This window comes from Balaenoptera borealis (assembly GCF_965194805.1).
Source record: "Balaenoptera borealis genome assembly, chromosome: 2".
Taxonomy (NCBI): domain Eukaryota; kingdom Metazoa; phylum Chordata; class Mammalia; order Artiodactyla; family Balaenopteridae; genus Balaenoptera; species Balaenoptera borealis.
In genome coordinates, this window is record NC_138867.1 from 96215621 (window position 1) to 96232118 (window position 16498).

Here is a 16498-nt window from a genome sequence, read left to right on the forward strand (position 1 = left end):
GGGAGGGCGGTGGTTGCCGCGAGCAGCCGCCTAGGGGCGGGGCGGGGCGGGGCCACGCCGGAGGCGGCTTACGGAGAGGCTGCCGAGATCTCGGGGGTTGCTCTGCGCTCCACCTTTCGGGGCGCTGGTTTCGGGTACCTTTGGGTCCCAAGGCCATAACCCCCAAAGGGGTGGTAGCCATTATTTCTTTCTCGCAGACATCAACTCTCTCAAACTAGTCTCTTCTAAGGCTCCTTCCTTTGGTGGGCCCTGGAAGATACCGACCTCGCTGTGAGGCCTCAAAAAAGCAAAACAAGAAAAACGCAACAAACTTGAGAAAAAGATTAGTTTTGGAGGCTGCCAAACATGGCTTAGTTTTTAAAAATATGAACTCTAAAAAAATATAAAGCTACAAGGAATGATAAAGCTTAACAGCAGTGTAAGTCAACAAGGTCGAGTTCTTCACTCTGAACAGTAAAACCAGGAAATGAGAGGAAGCTAAAAAGTGAGTATAAATGAAAAGAATTACTACCTCGTACAACAGGAAATAAACTTGTGGAATTCATGACGTTAACACATGGGATGTTTTAAACTAGGTTGAGGAGGAGTTTAAATATGTTTGGAGACTTAACACCCATAGTGAATCATGATGAGAAAATAGTTTTGAAAAACGTAGTTTTCAATCTCTTGAACACTTTATTTTGGGGAACTTAAACTCACACACAGTTTTTTGGTACCGTTAAGAGAAAGAGAATGTTAGATTAGACATTATCTGACCCCCAGTATCATAAGTGTAATTAGCATTATTACTTAAAAAGTAATGCAACATTAAAGACATTTTATTAAAAAAACACTAAATCTTTGCATATTTACTTATAGTATTATACAGAATTTTATGTAGTTTTGTATAATTGAAATAATAATTTTCATACAACTACATATTTTGCTTTTTTACCTTACTATACTCTAAAGATTTCTCATTTTTTATGGTCTTAATAATCATTTTTAAGTGGGGCATTATATTTGCCTCAGGCAGTCAGTATATAAGCTCAACATCAGTACTCCAAAATTGAAGTTAAGGTTACTACCACTGAGAAGAAAATATAGAAGGGCAGAATAGAAAGGATGAGGGCAGCAATCTATAAAAATCACCAAGAGGAATTAGCTGTTTTATCCCTAGTGTTAAAGGTCACTAGTTCTATACTCCCAAGGTGTAAACACCAGAGTACCGTTTCCCAACCAAGGCCTAATGTGAGCTGACCTATCTCTCTTATCAAATTCAATAAGATGATGTAAATATTTACATCAGTGGTCTTCAACCTGACAGGAGCATCCCCCAGGGGATTTTCAAGGGGTAGGTGCACACTTAGTTTTAAGGCCACCAGTTTCTGAATCTTCAGCTTGCATCTGTGTCATTTTCTAAAACTGATCTGCTGGTAAAGGACTGCAGTACGGCATCTCCCTGTTTCATTTCCCAACTCTTTTACAATAGCCATATATTTCCCAAATTGCAAAAAGAAGGGCCATAACTTTCACTCACTGAGAATCTTAAAATGGTGCAATGTTCCAGGGTATAAAGCCTCAGGCAACCTTTGTCAGTTCTTTATCAATTTAAAATATTGGACTGTACAGAGACAGTATACTTCTAATGACTAGATAACAAATTCTATTGTAAGCCAGGTGATTTCCAAATAATTGCTTTCAACAAAGTATGACCTCAAGATCACTAAGTGAGTTTATAAATTGGAAGGAGTTCAAAGAATTGAGTGAATTGATGTGACAACACTTCTTACAGCCCCATATACTTATTAATGTAAAAACCTTTTCTTAGAATTTGTAAAAATGAAAAACTGAGAAAAACATTGATGCTTAACTCTGTCTCATTCTTGTAAGATGTAGTATTTAACAACAAATGCATGCACTAATTGTAAAAAATTACATGTTTAGTAATTATAAACATTTGTAATATATTTTGCATTGTTTTGAATACCTGATCATTACTAATAAATATAATAATATCTTAATCTAGAAGAAAATGTTTTAGCACATAGTCTTTCAGTCATAGGAAATTTTAAAATTAAATATATTTATATTTTCATCACAGATAAATATAATAGGATGATCAATAAAATACATTCAAACATAAAAATACATTAAACTAGGATATGATCCTGAGTGATGGGAAAGTGGAATGGAGCTATAAGTGTGAAAAGAAAAATAAATTACAAAAAATATACTGCAGGTAAAGAAGAGCTTGTTCATATATTTTGTAAATAGCTGATAATAGGCATAATTGCTATGGTATTTAGATTTCATTGGATTCATTTAAAAGAGTGACTATTCTAGTTTCAAATGTCATTTTTACAGTATGCAGGAAATTGTATCCTTTGCAACTGCTTAAACTTGTGACGAAAAAATTTTAGATGTTAACCTAGAAATATGCAAGAGGGTAAATCATATTTCATGTATGTGAACAAAAATATTTGAAGACTACTGATTTACTCATTAACCTCCTATTGGAGGTTGTCTCCATTTCTAAAGATTTTGGCAGTATTTGTTCTTCCAATCTTTGTTTTTAGTTTTTTATTTTCTTAAATAGAAACTCTACTAAAATTCCGTTTTCTGTTTTGCTGAAAGATCTTACATTGTGTTTCTAAACACCCATCTCCTAGGGCACCTTTTATGATTGGGAAGGAAAAGCTTTTTGTTTGGCTTGCTTGGTTCGATTTGGATTGGTTTGGTTGCTAAGGCTTTGGACTCTGGTTTAATCAGCAATTACTGTGGTCCTGAAAGCCTCAGAATATTTTGGGGGATATAACAAGAAGAACCATGGACTCAAGGTCAAGGAGTCTGCAGGTGGTACAGGTGAGAACTAGAGAGGTAGAAAAGGGGGAAAGGACCAGAGGGAGCCTCTGAATAACCCCTTCTGTTAAGTGCCCAGGGGATGGCAGGCAAAAGACAAACCACTTTGAGGAGCCAAGGCAAACACCCAGTCTACCTCTGAGGGGAAGCCTTGTGTCACTGCATCCACAGCTGTGATTCATTGGCCTTGCCTGAGACCCAAGGCACTACAAGTCCCTAGGAGGGCACCTCCCTGCAAGGCCCCCAAGACTCTGTAAGCCCAGAGGGGACACTACCCCATATCTGAAAGGGTGGTGGGAAGGAACTGGACTAGCAGAGACGGGGCGCCCTTATTACTAGAACAACAAACATTTTCAAGTGGTCTAAGTTGTTTTCTTCTTTTCACGTATTGCTTTGGGATAAATTTCCAGGAGTTGGATTATGGAACATCTTTCTGGCTTCTCATATATATTGTATCACTTTCCCAAAGAGTTAGGCCAATCTGCTACACTAGTGGCAAGAGAGTGTGCTGAATTCGCCGAAACTTGTACCCACTAGATATTATATTTTTAAAATTCTTGCTACTTTGGTATGTGTAAAATAGTACATCAAAATTTCCCAAATTTGCCTGACCACCTTGTGATTTTTTTTGGGTCCATATAATCTCCTATAATTAGTAAACTATTCCTTCTTAAGTTTTCCTTCCAGGGATTTTTCAAATGTTTCATTCTTGCTGGTCTCTGCTTAAACCAGAAACCTCAATGAAAGATTCTGCTTGCACAGTTTTGGTAAACTTTGTTAACTTCGTCTAGTTTCAGGAAAGGATAGGATGAATGAAAAAATACTTCTTGTTTTTAGTAACTAACTGAGCATTGGTTTAATTTAGAAAAGTGTGAAAGGAACCTACTTTAATGACTATAACACAAAAATAGTATAGCAATGTGTATGCTTCCCAAGCTATTTAGAAATGCCTTTCTTATAAATCTATTTTATTAACACTGATAATTTGTTTCGCCAAAGTAGTTTTTCATAAATTCATTCATCATGTCAATAGTTACTGAATCCTATTGTGTACTATGTTAGATGCTAAATGGATATGATCCCTGCTTTCAAGGAATTCATGGTCTGTGGGAGAAATGTAGCAATAAACAGATCAAAGTGAAATATATATATAAACAATTGTGAGAGCTCAAAGGATAGAGCCATTAACTCTCCTTGGGCAAGCCGGGAAAGGAGGTGATGTTTAAACTGGATCTTCAAGGATTAGTGGAAGGACACCCAGCCAAAAGGCAATGGGAGAGAGCAGAAGCCCCATCGAGAAACAGGGAGCTGAAAAAACACAAGAGGTGGCCCTTCCTTTCTTTCTTCCCCACTTCCCACCCAGGTACAGAGTGGAAAACTAGGCGACCTTCTGAATGTACAAAGTCTCCACTCCCCTCCCTCAAAGTGCATCATAATTCACAATTTCCTGTTTCTGCAGCTCAACCAGAATTTACTATCTCTCAGTGCAACTGTTCTCCTAGAGGCTTTTGGAGGAGTGCAGCCTGGTGAAAGTAACCTACTTCAAGCAAGAATACATCCTTGGGGTACTAGCATTTTGAAAAGGAAACTTGTAAGCTCAAATGAATCTTGAAATTGTAGAAGTATGCAGGGCAGAATTCTTTTTTCTGAGAGATTTCCAGATCCCCCTTGTGTATTTTGGTCTAGCCTCCCTTTACTTCCCTGAACAATATAAGATGAGGTGGCAGCAACTCGGCCACCAAATTCTGAGAGTTTTCTCTGGGCACAGTCTCCCTCTTCGGTATGATGCTGTCACACTATCACAAGCTAGAAATCTTGTGTCGTTGTAAAAGTATCTGTTTCTTTCTTTGTTATCTCTTTTCCTGAACTTGTCAGGGCTCTGACTCTAGCTTTCCAGGAGCAATGGATGAGAAAGATTCTGAAGATTCTTAAGAATCAGCTTCCACTCACTGGTAGTCTCCCCTCTCACATCCCAACCCACCCCACCCAAGTATTGTTTAGCAGTTCTGGCATAGAAGCCCAAGTTTCTTGGAGAGATGAGGGTGTAGTTGGTAACTCAGAGCAGGGAATCTCTTCTCAGGATTTTTTTTTTTTTTTTATATAGCTGAAAAGAGACTCCCAGGTGTGGGACAGATGAAGGAAGCCAGAGTCACCCCAGATATGAGGCCACTGTCAGCAGCACACTCCTGTCAGCACATGAAGAGCAGATGGAAATGATCCCTATGTGTTGATGACCTTGGCTGCAGCTTCAGTCTGAGTCCTTCCTGCTCCAGCTTCTGTCCCTGCCCCTGACTAGTGGCCCATGTCTGTGTGGATGTCCATCCAATTAACCAGGAATAGCTTCAATCTCACCAGTAATTCCTTAGCCTCAGTCCCAGTCAGCCTGACGAGTCGAGAAATTACCCAGGATCGACACCTATCCATCTTATCTCATCTTTATCAGTTATAACACAGTCCGATGACCACATCTCCTCCAAACTCCTTACAACCACATCTAGGCCATCATGAATGAACAGAATCGGGCCAGATTTCACCCAATCCCCATAAGATGAAAAATCCATCTCCACTTGCTGCAGCAGAATGAGCCTCTACATTATTGTTTCTTTTTTTTTTTTCCAACAAAAGGTTCACATGTTTATTACTGAGTTACACAGTGAGCAGTGGTGAGGAAAGATCAAGAAAAGAGGAGAGAGCATCAAACACAGGCAGCTGTTCCAGACACTAGTGACGTTCTGATTATGTGTGCCACTTCATATGTGAGGCTCCTTATAGACCCAGCTTGGTTCTTTTCCAATGTCTTCTCTTAGAGTTGTACCTGATTTTATTACCAGTTTTCATTCGAATCCATTGAGGAATGGGACGATTCTGCTTTTGTTTCTTGGCCGGGAATCGCTTGATCCTGAAAGTCTTGTGAGAAGACATGGCGAGGAGCAAATCCAACCGCACATAGGATGGCGGACAAGAGAAAAAGAGGAGGAATCGAGCGGAAGGACGTGTTTAGAACTACATTATTGTTTCTTATAATGTGGCCCACAAACCTCAGGAATAAGAATCACTTAGGAAACTTGTTTAAACTGAGGATTTCTGGGACACACTCTCAGAAATTCAGATTCACTAAGTTTTAATGTGAAGCACAAGAGTCTGCATTTTAAACAAATCCTAGAAATCATTCTTATGCCCATAAAGCTTGAGAACCAGTCTTATAAGTCCTTGTCATCCAACTTTCTAAAGAGAAGGTGATGGAGATTGGTTCAAGATGGCAGAGTAGAGGAATGTGCGCTCACTCTCTCTTGTGATAGCACAGGAATCACAACTAACTGCTGAACAATCATAGACAGGAAGACACTGGAACTCACCAAAAAAGATACCACACATCCAAAGACAAAGGAGAAGCTGCAATGAGACGGTAGGAGGGGCACAATCACAATAAAATCAAATGCCATAAGCGCTGGGTGGGTGACTCACAAACTGGAGAACACTTATACCACAGAAGTCCACCCACTGTAGTGAAGGTTCTGAGCCCCACGTCAGGCTTCCCAACCTGGGGATCCGGCAACGGGAGGAGGAATTCCCAGAGAATCAGACTTTGAAGGCTAGTGGGATTTGATTGCAGGACTTAGACAGGACTGAGGGTAACAAAGACTCCACTCTTGGAGGGCACACACAAAGTGGTGTGTGCATCAGGACCCAGGGGAAAGGTGCAGTGACCCCGTAGGAGACTGAACCAGACGTACCTGCTAGCGTTGGAGGGTCCCCTGCAGAGCCAGGGGGTAGCTGTGGCTCACCTCAGGGACAAGGACACTGGCAGCAGAAGTTCTGGGAAGTACTCCTTGGCATAAGTCCAACCATTAGCCCCACCAAAGAGCCTGTAGCCTCCAGTGCTGGGTCGCCTCAGGCCAAAAAAACAACAGGGAGGGAACTCACCCCCACCCATCAGCAGAAAAGCAGATTAAAGTTTTACTGAGCTCTGCCCACCAGAGCAACACCCAGCTCTACCCACCACCAGTCCCTCCTATCAGGAAGCCTGCACAGCCTCTTAGATAGCCTCATCCACTAGAAGGCAAAGAGCAGAAGCAAGAAGAATGACAATCCTGCAGACTGTGGAACGAAAACCACATTCACAGAAAAATAGACAAAATAAAAAAGGCAGAGGACTATGTACCAGATGAAGGAACAAGATAAAACCCTAGAAAATCAACTAAATGAAGTAGAGATAGGCAACCTTCCAAAAAAGAATTCAGAATAATGATAGTGAAGATGATCCAGGACCTCAGGAAAAAAATGGAGGCAAAGATCGAGAAGATGCAAGGAATGTTTAATAAAGGCCTAGAAGAATTAAAGAACAAACAGAGATGAACAATACAATAACTGAAATGAAAAATACACTAGAAGGAATCAATAGCAGAATAACTGAGGCAGAAGAACGGATAAGTGACCTGGAAGACAGAATGGTGGAATTCACTACCACGGAACAGAATAAAGAAAAAAGAATGAAAAGAAATGAATACAGCCTAAGAGACCTCTGGGACAACATTAAACGCAACAACATTTGTATGATAGGGGTCCCAGAAGGAGAAGACAGAGAGAAAGGACCTGAGAAAATATTTGAAGAGATTATAGTTGAAAACTTCCCTAACATGGGAAAGGAAATAGCCACCCAAGTCCAGGAAGCGCAGAGAGTCCCAGGCAGGATAAACCCAAGGAGAAACATGCTGAGGCACATAGTAATCAAATTGCCAAAAATTAAAGACAAAGAAAAATTATTAAAAGCAACAAAGGAAGAACGACAAATAACATACAAGGGAACTCCCACAAGGTTAACCGCTGATTTCTCAACAGAAACTCTACAAGCCAGAAGGGAGTGGCACGATATATTTACAGTGATGAAAGGGTAGAACCTACAACCAAGATTACTCTAACAGGCAAGTATCTCATTTAGATTAGACAGAGAAATCAAAAGCTTTACAGACAAGCAAAACCTAACAGAATTCAGCACCACCAAACCAGCTCTAAGACAAATGCTAAAGGAGCTTCTTTAAGTCGGAAACAGAAGAGAAGAAAAGGACCTACAAAAACAAACCCAAAACAATTAAGAAAATGGTAATAGGAACATACATATCTATAATTACTTTAAATGTGAATGGATTAAATGCTCCGTCCAAAAGACACAGGCTGGCTGAGTGGATACAAAAACAAGACCCATATATATGTTGTCTACAAGAGACCCACTTCAGACCTAGGGATACATATAGACTGAAAGTGAGGGGATGGAAAAAGATAGTCCATGCAAATGGAAATTAAAAGAAAGCTGGAGTAGCAATTCTCATATCAGATAAAATAGACTTTAAAATAAGGAATGTTGGGCTTCCCTGGTGGCGCAGTGGTTGAGAGTCTGCCTGCCAATGCAGGGGACACGGGTTCGAGCCCTGGGCTGGGAGGATCCCACATGCCGCGGAGCAACTAGGCCCGTGAGCCACAATTGCTGAGCCTGCGTGTCTGGAGCCTGTGCTCTGCAACAGGAGAGGCCGCGATAATGAGAGGCCCGCGCACCGCGATGAAGGGTGACCCCCACTTGCCACAACTAGAGAAGGTCCTCACACAGAAACGAAGACCCAACACAGCCATAAATAAAAAATAAATAAATAAAAATTAAAAAAAAAAAATAAGGAATGTTACAAGAGACAAAGAAGGACACTACGTAATGATCAAGGGATCAATCCAAGAAGAAGATATAACAATTATAAATATATATGCACCCAACAGGAGCACCTTAATATATAAGGCAAATGCTAACAGCTGTAAAAGAGGAAATAGACAGTGACACAATAATAGTGGGGGACTTTAACACCTCCCACCAATGGACAGATCATCCAGACAGAAAATTAATAAGGAAATACAAGCTTTAAATGAGACCATAGACCAGATAGATTTAACTGATATTTATAGGACATTCCATCTGAAAACAGCAGATTACCCTTCTTCTCAAGTGCACACGAAACATTCTCCAGGATAGATCACATCCTGGGTAACAAATCAAGCCTTGGTAAATTTAAGAAAATTGAAATCATATCAAGCATCTTTTCTTACCACAACACTATGAGATTAGAAATAAATTACAGGGAAAAAAATGAAACCCAAACACATGGAGGCTAAACAATACGTTACTAAATAACTAAGAGATCACTGAAGAAGTTAAAGAGGAAATCAGAAAATACCTAAAGACAAATGACAAAGAAAACACGACAATTTAAAGCCTATGGGAGGCAGCAAAAGCAGTTCTAAGAGGGAAGTTTATAGCAATACAATCCTACCTCAAGAAACAAGAAAAAACTCAAATAAACAATCTAACCTTACACCTAAAGGACCTAGAGAAAGAAGAACAAACAAAACCCAAAGTTTGTAAAAGGAAAGAAATCATAAAGATCAGAGCAGAAATAAATGAAATAGAAACAAAGAAAACAACAGCAAAGATCAATGAAACTAAAAGCTGGTTCTTTGAGAAGATAAACAAAACTGATAAGCCTTTAGCCAGACTCATCAAGAAAAAGAGGGAGAGGACTCAAATCAATAAAATTAGAAATGAAAGGGAGAAGTTACAATGGACACTGCAGAAATACAAGCATCATAAAAGACTACTACAAGCAACTCTATGACAATAAAATGGACAACCTGGAAGAAATGGACAAATTCTTAGAAAGGTTTAGCCTTCCAAGACTGAACCAGGAAGAAATAGAAAACGTGATCAGACCAATCACCAGGAATGAAATTGAAACTGTGATTAAAAATCTTCCAACAAACAGAAGTCCAGGACCAGATGGCTTCACAGGTGAATTCTATCAAACATTTAGAGAAGAGCTAACACCCATCCTTCTCAAACTCTTCCAAAAAATTGCAGAGGAAGGAACACTCCCAAACTCATTCTATGAGGCCACCGTCACCCTGATACCAAAACCAGACAAAGATACTACAAAAAAAGAAAATTACAGACCAATATCACTGATGAATATAGATGCAAAAATACTCAACAAAATACTAGCAAACAGAATCCAACAACACATTAAAAGGATCATACACCATGATCAAGTGGGATTTATCCCAGGGATGCAAGGATTCTTCAATATACACAAATCAATCAATGTGATACACCATATTAACAAATTGAAGAAGAAAAACAATATGATCATCTCAATAGATGCGGAAAAAGCTTCTGACAAAATTCAACACCTATTTAGGATAAAAACTCTCCAGAAAGTGGGCAAAGAGGGAACCTACCTCAACATAATAAAGGCCATATATGACAAACCCACAGCAAACATCATTCTCAATGGTGAAAAACTGAAAGCATTTCCTCTAAGATCAGGAACGAGACAAGGATGTCCACTCTCACCGCTATTATTCAACATAGTTTTGGAAGTCCTAGCCTCGGCAATCAGAGAAGAAAAAGAAATAAAAGGAATACAAATTGGAAAAGAAGAAGTCAAACTGTCACTATTTGCAGATGACATGATACACTATACATAGAAAATCCTAATGATGTCACCAGAAAACTACTAGAGCTAATCAGTGAATTTCGTAAAGTTGCAGGATACAAAATTAAAGCACAGAAATCTCTTGCATTCCTATACACTAAGAACAGAAGATCAGAAAGAGAAATTAAGGAAACAATCTCATTCACCACTGCAAAAAAAAAAGAATAAAATACCTAGGAATAAACCTACCTAAGGAGGTAAAAGACCTGTACTCAGAAAACTATAAGACACTGATGAAAGAAATCAAAGATAACACAAACAGACGGAGAGATATACCATGTTCTTGGATTAGAAGAATCAATATTGTGAAAATGACTACACTACCCAAAGCAATCCACAGATTCAATGCAATCCCTATCAAATTACCAATGGCATTTTTTACAGAACTAGAACAAAAAGTCTTAAAATTTGTACAGAAGCAGAAAAAACTTGGAACAGCCAAAGCAATCTTGAGGGAAAAAAACAGAGCTGGAGGAATCAGGCGCCCTTACTTCAGACTATACTACAAAGTTACAGTAATCAAGACAGTATGGTACTGGCACAAAAACAGAAATATAGATCAATGGAACAGGATAGAAAGGCCAGAGATAAACCCATGCACCTAAGGTCAACTAATCTATGACAAAGGAGGCAAGGATATACAATGGAGAAAAGACAGTCTCTTCAATTAATGGTGCTGGGAAAACTGGACAGCTACATGTAAAAGAATGAAATTAGAACACTCCCTAACACCATACACTGTAAAACTCTTAGAGGAAAACATAGGAAGAACACTCTTTGATGTAAATCACAGCAAGATCTTTATTGACTGACCTCCTAGAGTAATGGAAACAAAAACAAAAATAAACAAATGGGACCTAATGAAACTTAAAAGCTTTTTGCACAACAAAGGAAACTATAAACAGGACGAAAAGACAACCCTCAGAATGGGAGAAAATATCTGCAAACAAATCAATGGACAAAGGATTAATCTCCAAAATATACAACCAGCTCATGCAGCTCAATATTAAAAAAACAAACAACCCAATCCAAAAATGGGCAGAAGACCTAAATAGACATTTCTCCAAAGAAGACATACAGATGGCCAAGAGGCACATGAAAAGCTGCTCAACATCCCTAATTATTAGAGAAATGCAAATGAAAACTACAATGAGGTATCACCTCATACCGGTTAGAATGGGCATCATCAGAAAGTCTACAAACAAATGTTGGAGAGGGTGTGGAGAAAAGGGAACCCTCTTGCACTGTTGGTGGGAATGTAAACTGATGCAGCCCCTATGGAGAACAGTATGGAGGTTCCTTAAAAAACTAAAAATAGGGCTTCCCTGGTGGCACAGTGGTTGAGAATCTGCCTGCCGATGCAGGGGACACGGGTTCGAGCCCTGGTCTGGGAAGATCCCACATGCCGCGGAGCAACTGGGCCCGTGAGCCACAATTACTGAGCCTGCGCGTCTGGAGCCTGTGCTCCGCAACGAGAGAGGCCGCGACAGTGAGAGGCCCGCGCACTGCGATGAAGAGTGGCCCCCGCTTGCCGCAACTGGAGAAAGCCCTCGCACAGAAACGAAGACCCAACGCAGCCATAAATAAATAAATAAATTAAATTTAAAAAAAAAAAAAAAAACTAAAAATAGAATTACCATAAGATCCAGCAATCCCACTACTGGGCATATACCCAGAGAAAACCATAATTCAAAAAGACACATGCACCCCAGTGTTCACTGCATCACTATTTACAATAGCCAGGTCAGGGAAGCAACGTAAATGCCCATCGACAGATGAATGGATAAAGAAGATGTTGTATATATATATACAATGGAATATTACTCGGCCATAAAAAGGAATGAAATTGGGTCATTTGTAGACACATGGATGAAACAAGAGACTGTCATGCAGAGTGAAGTAAGTCAGAAAGAGAAAAACAAATATCGTATATTAACGCATATATGTAGAATCTAGAAAAATGGTACAGATGAACCGGTTTGCAAGGCAGAAACACAGGCACAGATGTAGAGAACAAACGTATGGACACCAAGGGGGGAAAGTGTGTGTGGTGGGTGGTGGTAGTGGGATGAATTGGGAGATTGGGATTGACATGTATACACTAATATGTATAAAATAGATAACTGATAAGAAAAATAAAAATAAAAAGGAATCTTTTCTTAACCAGAAAATTCAGAAAAAATAAAAATAAAAAATAAAATAAAGAGGTGACATCACAGGTGTGGCTCCCAGCCATGTTTCCTCCAATTACAGCAGTGTCTTCTCAGTAGGACCCATTGGGCAGAAAACCCAAAACTGCTATAGAATTCTTTAGCCCTGGCCCAAGGATATGGCTTTATGGCTGATGGATTACCCCAGCAGTGTTTCGAGAATGGCTTATTGGGGAATTTTCCAACCTGGTTTACAGCCCAATGAGCCCCACCCTAGGTGAAGAACCCCATTGTTGAGTTCTCTGTCATCACCCAGACTGATATCAGACAGGCCAGGTTCTTGTCAGTTTCAAGCATATGAGACCCCACCCAAGTCTTAGGAGCCACACTTTATTGGAGAGGGAGGAATCAGATGGCTTCTAACCCAGTAGTCCCCCTAGGTCCCCTGTTGCCACACAACCTGAGTCTAGGGCACTCCTGCTCTCTCTCCCAGCCCTGGGAACAGTGCCTCAGACACCACTCCAAAGTCCCTGTTGGCCAGGCCCTAAACACCCAAATGATCTTCTGGTGCCTTACTTCTCACAGAGCCCAGGAAATGAATTTTGCTTTCACAACCCTCACTCCTTTGGTGTTTTCACATCCTGCATCAGTTCCAGACTCTTACTTCAAAGCTGCCTTCTTTCACGCCCACCTTCCCCATTCAGGAGCTCCCAGCCACCTCCTTGGATGCTCAGCTTAAAGGACCTTTTTGCTCCATCGGTTGGGATAAATCATTACTGATGATTCTGCCTCTGCCAAGGTGATGACCCCAAATTCCAGAGCTCCTTCAACACCTCCCTGGTATTTACAGTCCTAGGAACTTCATGCCATCAGCCGTCCCAGTGGAATCCACTATGTCCTGGTGTAGAATTCTGTAAGGTGATTCTGCCCTAGGTTCAGCTCCACCTCACTTCCTTTCCTTCTGACTTCCTGTGCAGATAGTGACTGTGTCCACTGATTCTGTGCCTCCCACTTCCCCTTTAGGTCCTTTCTACGTGGGCCCAGCGTGTTCTACTGCCGACCCTCTCTGCAGAGGCCAGTGCCACAGCAGAATCACTTTCCCTGTCCTCAATCCTACCTGTTTCTGTCTTCTTTTTCCTGCCACCAACTGGCAGACCCACCATGTTTGGGGCCTGCCCCAGCCCTGAACTCAACCCTGATGGTGAGGACCCTGTCACTTTGACTCTTTCTTGCTAAAACCACTCAACACACCTTCAACCTTTCAATACTTCTGATTGGAAACACCCTTGCAAGTCGCTGCCCCAGTTGTGACTGAGGCCGAGCTATTTCTTGGTAATAGTGGCTCCTGTCTGGTTCTTCTACAGGCATTATTCTCCACAGCTAAATTGGTTCTTCAAAGCCAGTCCCACGCTAGTAGGTAGGTCTCATGCTAAGTTTCAGCCTCTCTTCCTGCCCCGTAAGGCCAGAGTAGCCCACCATACTTACAATCCTATCTTGAGTTATGATTCCTAGTCAGAAGGTGACAAGGCCCTTAGCATCAGTTTTGTAAGTTCAGTACTCTTGTGGAGCGCCCCTGAGAAACTGTCTGAAGACTCACATTGGTGGTAGATCTGTGTTACAGACATAAGGTCCTCCCCTTGAGAAATATAGATGCAATCCTCAGGAGCAGGCTGGCCGCTGTGTCCTTGAAGCTGAGTACTGATGTGCATCCATTCTATTGAGGCTCAGTACAATCAATCAGTTGACCATGATTTATTTTATTTTGGCTAAGTCGATTTACTATTTTATTTATTTTATTATTTTACTTAAGTGTTTTCCCATGCCTTGGGACAGGTTTCAATTCCTTATTCTACCATACCCAATCCAAGAACACCAAAAGCATCCCTCGCCTTCTAGGTCCCTATTCAAAACAGCCCTCTGTTGGTCATTTGCGGAGGACAGGCATATTTTGTCCATCCCTTCATTCACTGATTCACTCAGTCACTCATTCTTTTTTTTTTAATTTATTTTTTTAAATTTATTTATTTTTGGCTTCATTGGGTCTTCGTTGTTGTGTGCAGGCTTTCTCTAGTTGTGGCGAGCAGGGGCTACTCTTTGTTGCGGTGCACGGGCTTCTCATTGCGGTGGCTTCTCTTGTTGCGGAGCATGGGCTCTAGGCACACGGGCTTCAGTAGTTGTGGCATGCGGGCTTCGGTAGTTGTGGATCACAGGCTCTAGAGCGCAGGCTCAGTAGTTGTGGCGCACGGGCTTAGTTGCTCTGCGGCATGTGGGATCTTCCCGGACTTGGGATCGTACCAGTGTCCCCCGCATTGGCAGGCAGATTCTTAACCACTGTGCCACCAGGGAAGCCCCAGTCACTCATTCTTTCAACACCTATTTTTTGGTGACTCTGTGCTATGCCCAGTAATGAGCCTGGGAGCACAGTGTATGTGAGCAAGGTCATGTCTCATGTGTCCTCCTGGAGCATTGGAAGCACCTAATTTGGGCTGGGGAGACAGGCTGCAGTGGAAGGGGGCCCACCAGAGGCAGAGATGATTAAGCAGAAGTCTGTGGGGTGGGTTTGAATTTTCACAGATGAAGAAGTGATAACGAAGGAAATTTCAGGCAGAGTGGAAACACTCAGAGGCAAGAGAGAGCCTGGCTGCTGAAGAGCTGAAAGAAGTTCCAGATGGCTGGGAACCAACCTGCAACAGGGACTGGTGAGAGATGAAGGCAAGGAGTTACGGAGGAGTCAGGTCATGGAGCATCTTAGGAAGCCACATAAAATAACTTGAACTTGATGGCGTGGCCATATAACTTTCCTCAGGTAGAACGCGAATCTAAACAAATGGGGCAGAGCCAGGTCCAGCTTCTGCTAGCCTAAAGGGTGCCAAGTAAAAATCAACTTCCACTTTTTTTTTTTTTTCCAGAGCAAGCTGGACACAATGCTGAAAACTGTCTGGTTAAGTCACTGGCTCCGTAGCCAAGAAGCTATCCTGAGAACAAGCCTTTTGCTTAGATTTCAAGGTCTGCCTTCTGGATCAGTGAGTAAAAACAGCAATTTGTCCATGTTCTACCTCCCTCTCAAAACACAACAAGCACACATCCAAACTCTAATCCAGTGCATCTATTCAGTAGGTTTCAGTGCTAGAATCCCATATTTTTCCTGCTCAGAAGAGCCCCACCAGTTAGTTCTGCCTCATCTGACCTCACAACAAACAATAACATCCACAGTGTGTTTTTTCATAAAAATCACCAGCCTGGGTCCCTTAGTTACAATAATGTAATTTATCTCTAAGTCTATGCCAGTACCAAGTTGGACCTTGGGCAGGAAGACTCTGCCCTAGTTCCCAGACCAAACCAGATACACAGCAGACAAATCCAAATGTTCTTAGTCTACTCATCAGAAAAGCAGGAGCCTCTGACCTGGGGGTAGGTATATGTGAGCTGAGACCTGAAGGAGATGGAAGCTGTAGCCAGTTGTAGAGGAGGGAGAAGTGGTTCCAGGCATCTGGAGCATCTTATGCAAAGCGCGGCCCTTGAAAGCTAGCACTGAGGGTTCAAGTGCTGACCATAGGTTTCCAATTTGTTCCTCAGTTTCCTTTGTTGATAATTAGTACTATAATTTGCTGCTACTGACAATACACTAAGCCTTTATTTAGTGTGTCTGTGTGTAAGGGGCTGTGCAAAAAAGCTTTAGGATTGTTGCTTTATTGAAGTTTTATAACAAACACAGTGAGTACTATTACACAGATGGAGAAACAGAGGGATTGAGAGGTTGAGTAACTCAAGCAAAATCACATGGTCAGTCAGCAGCAGGTGGAATTGGTATCCAGACAATCTGACTCCAGAGCTCAAGTTCTGAACAATGGTGCTACATGCCTCTGCCATGTACTTCCTCAGTAATGGGTGTTTGCTTTCCAAGTTGCCGCCCTCCTGGTCCCCTGGGTCTCTGGGTCCTGGGGCTGAGCTTCTGCTTTATAGTTGGCTCCTATAAGG

General features: G+C 41.4%; 1 long non-coding RNA gene and 1 pseudogene across 2 annotated transcripts in view; one reads left to right on the forward strand and one right to left on the reverse strand.

The window, feature by feature from the left end:
* The first annotated feature begins 56 nt into the window (after positions 1-56).
* Positions 57-16498, forward strand: part of LOC309622525 — a 41849-nt gene continuing 25407 nt past the window's right edge. Inside the window, exons 1-2 of the long non-coding RNA XR_014240931.1 lie at positions 57-484; positions 15430-15543. This is a non-coding gene — a long non-coding RNA (uncharacterized lncRNA). The remainder of the gene's footprint in view (positions 485-15429; positions 15544-16498) is intronic.
* On the reverse strand, positions 5448-5811 carry LOC309622515 (large ribosomal subunit protein eL39 pseudogene; annotated as a pseudogene). The gene has a single exon. The product of its transcript is annotated as a large ribosomal subunit protein eL39 pseudogene (transcript).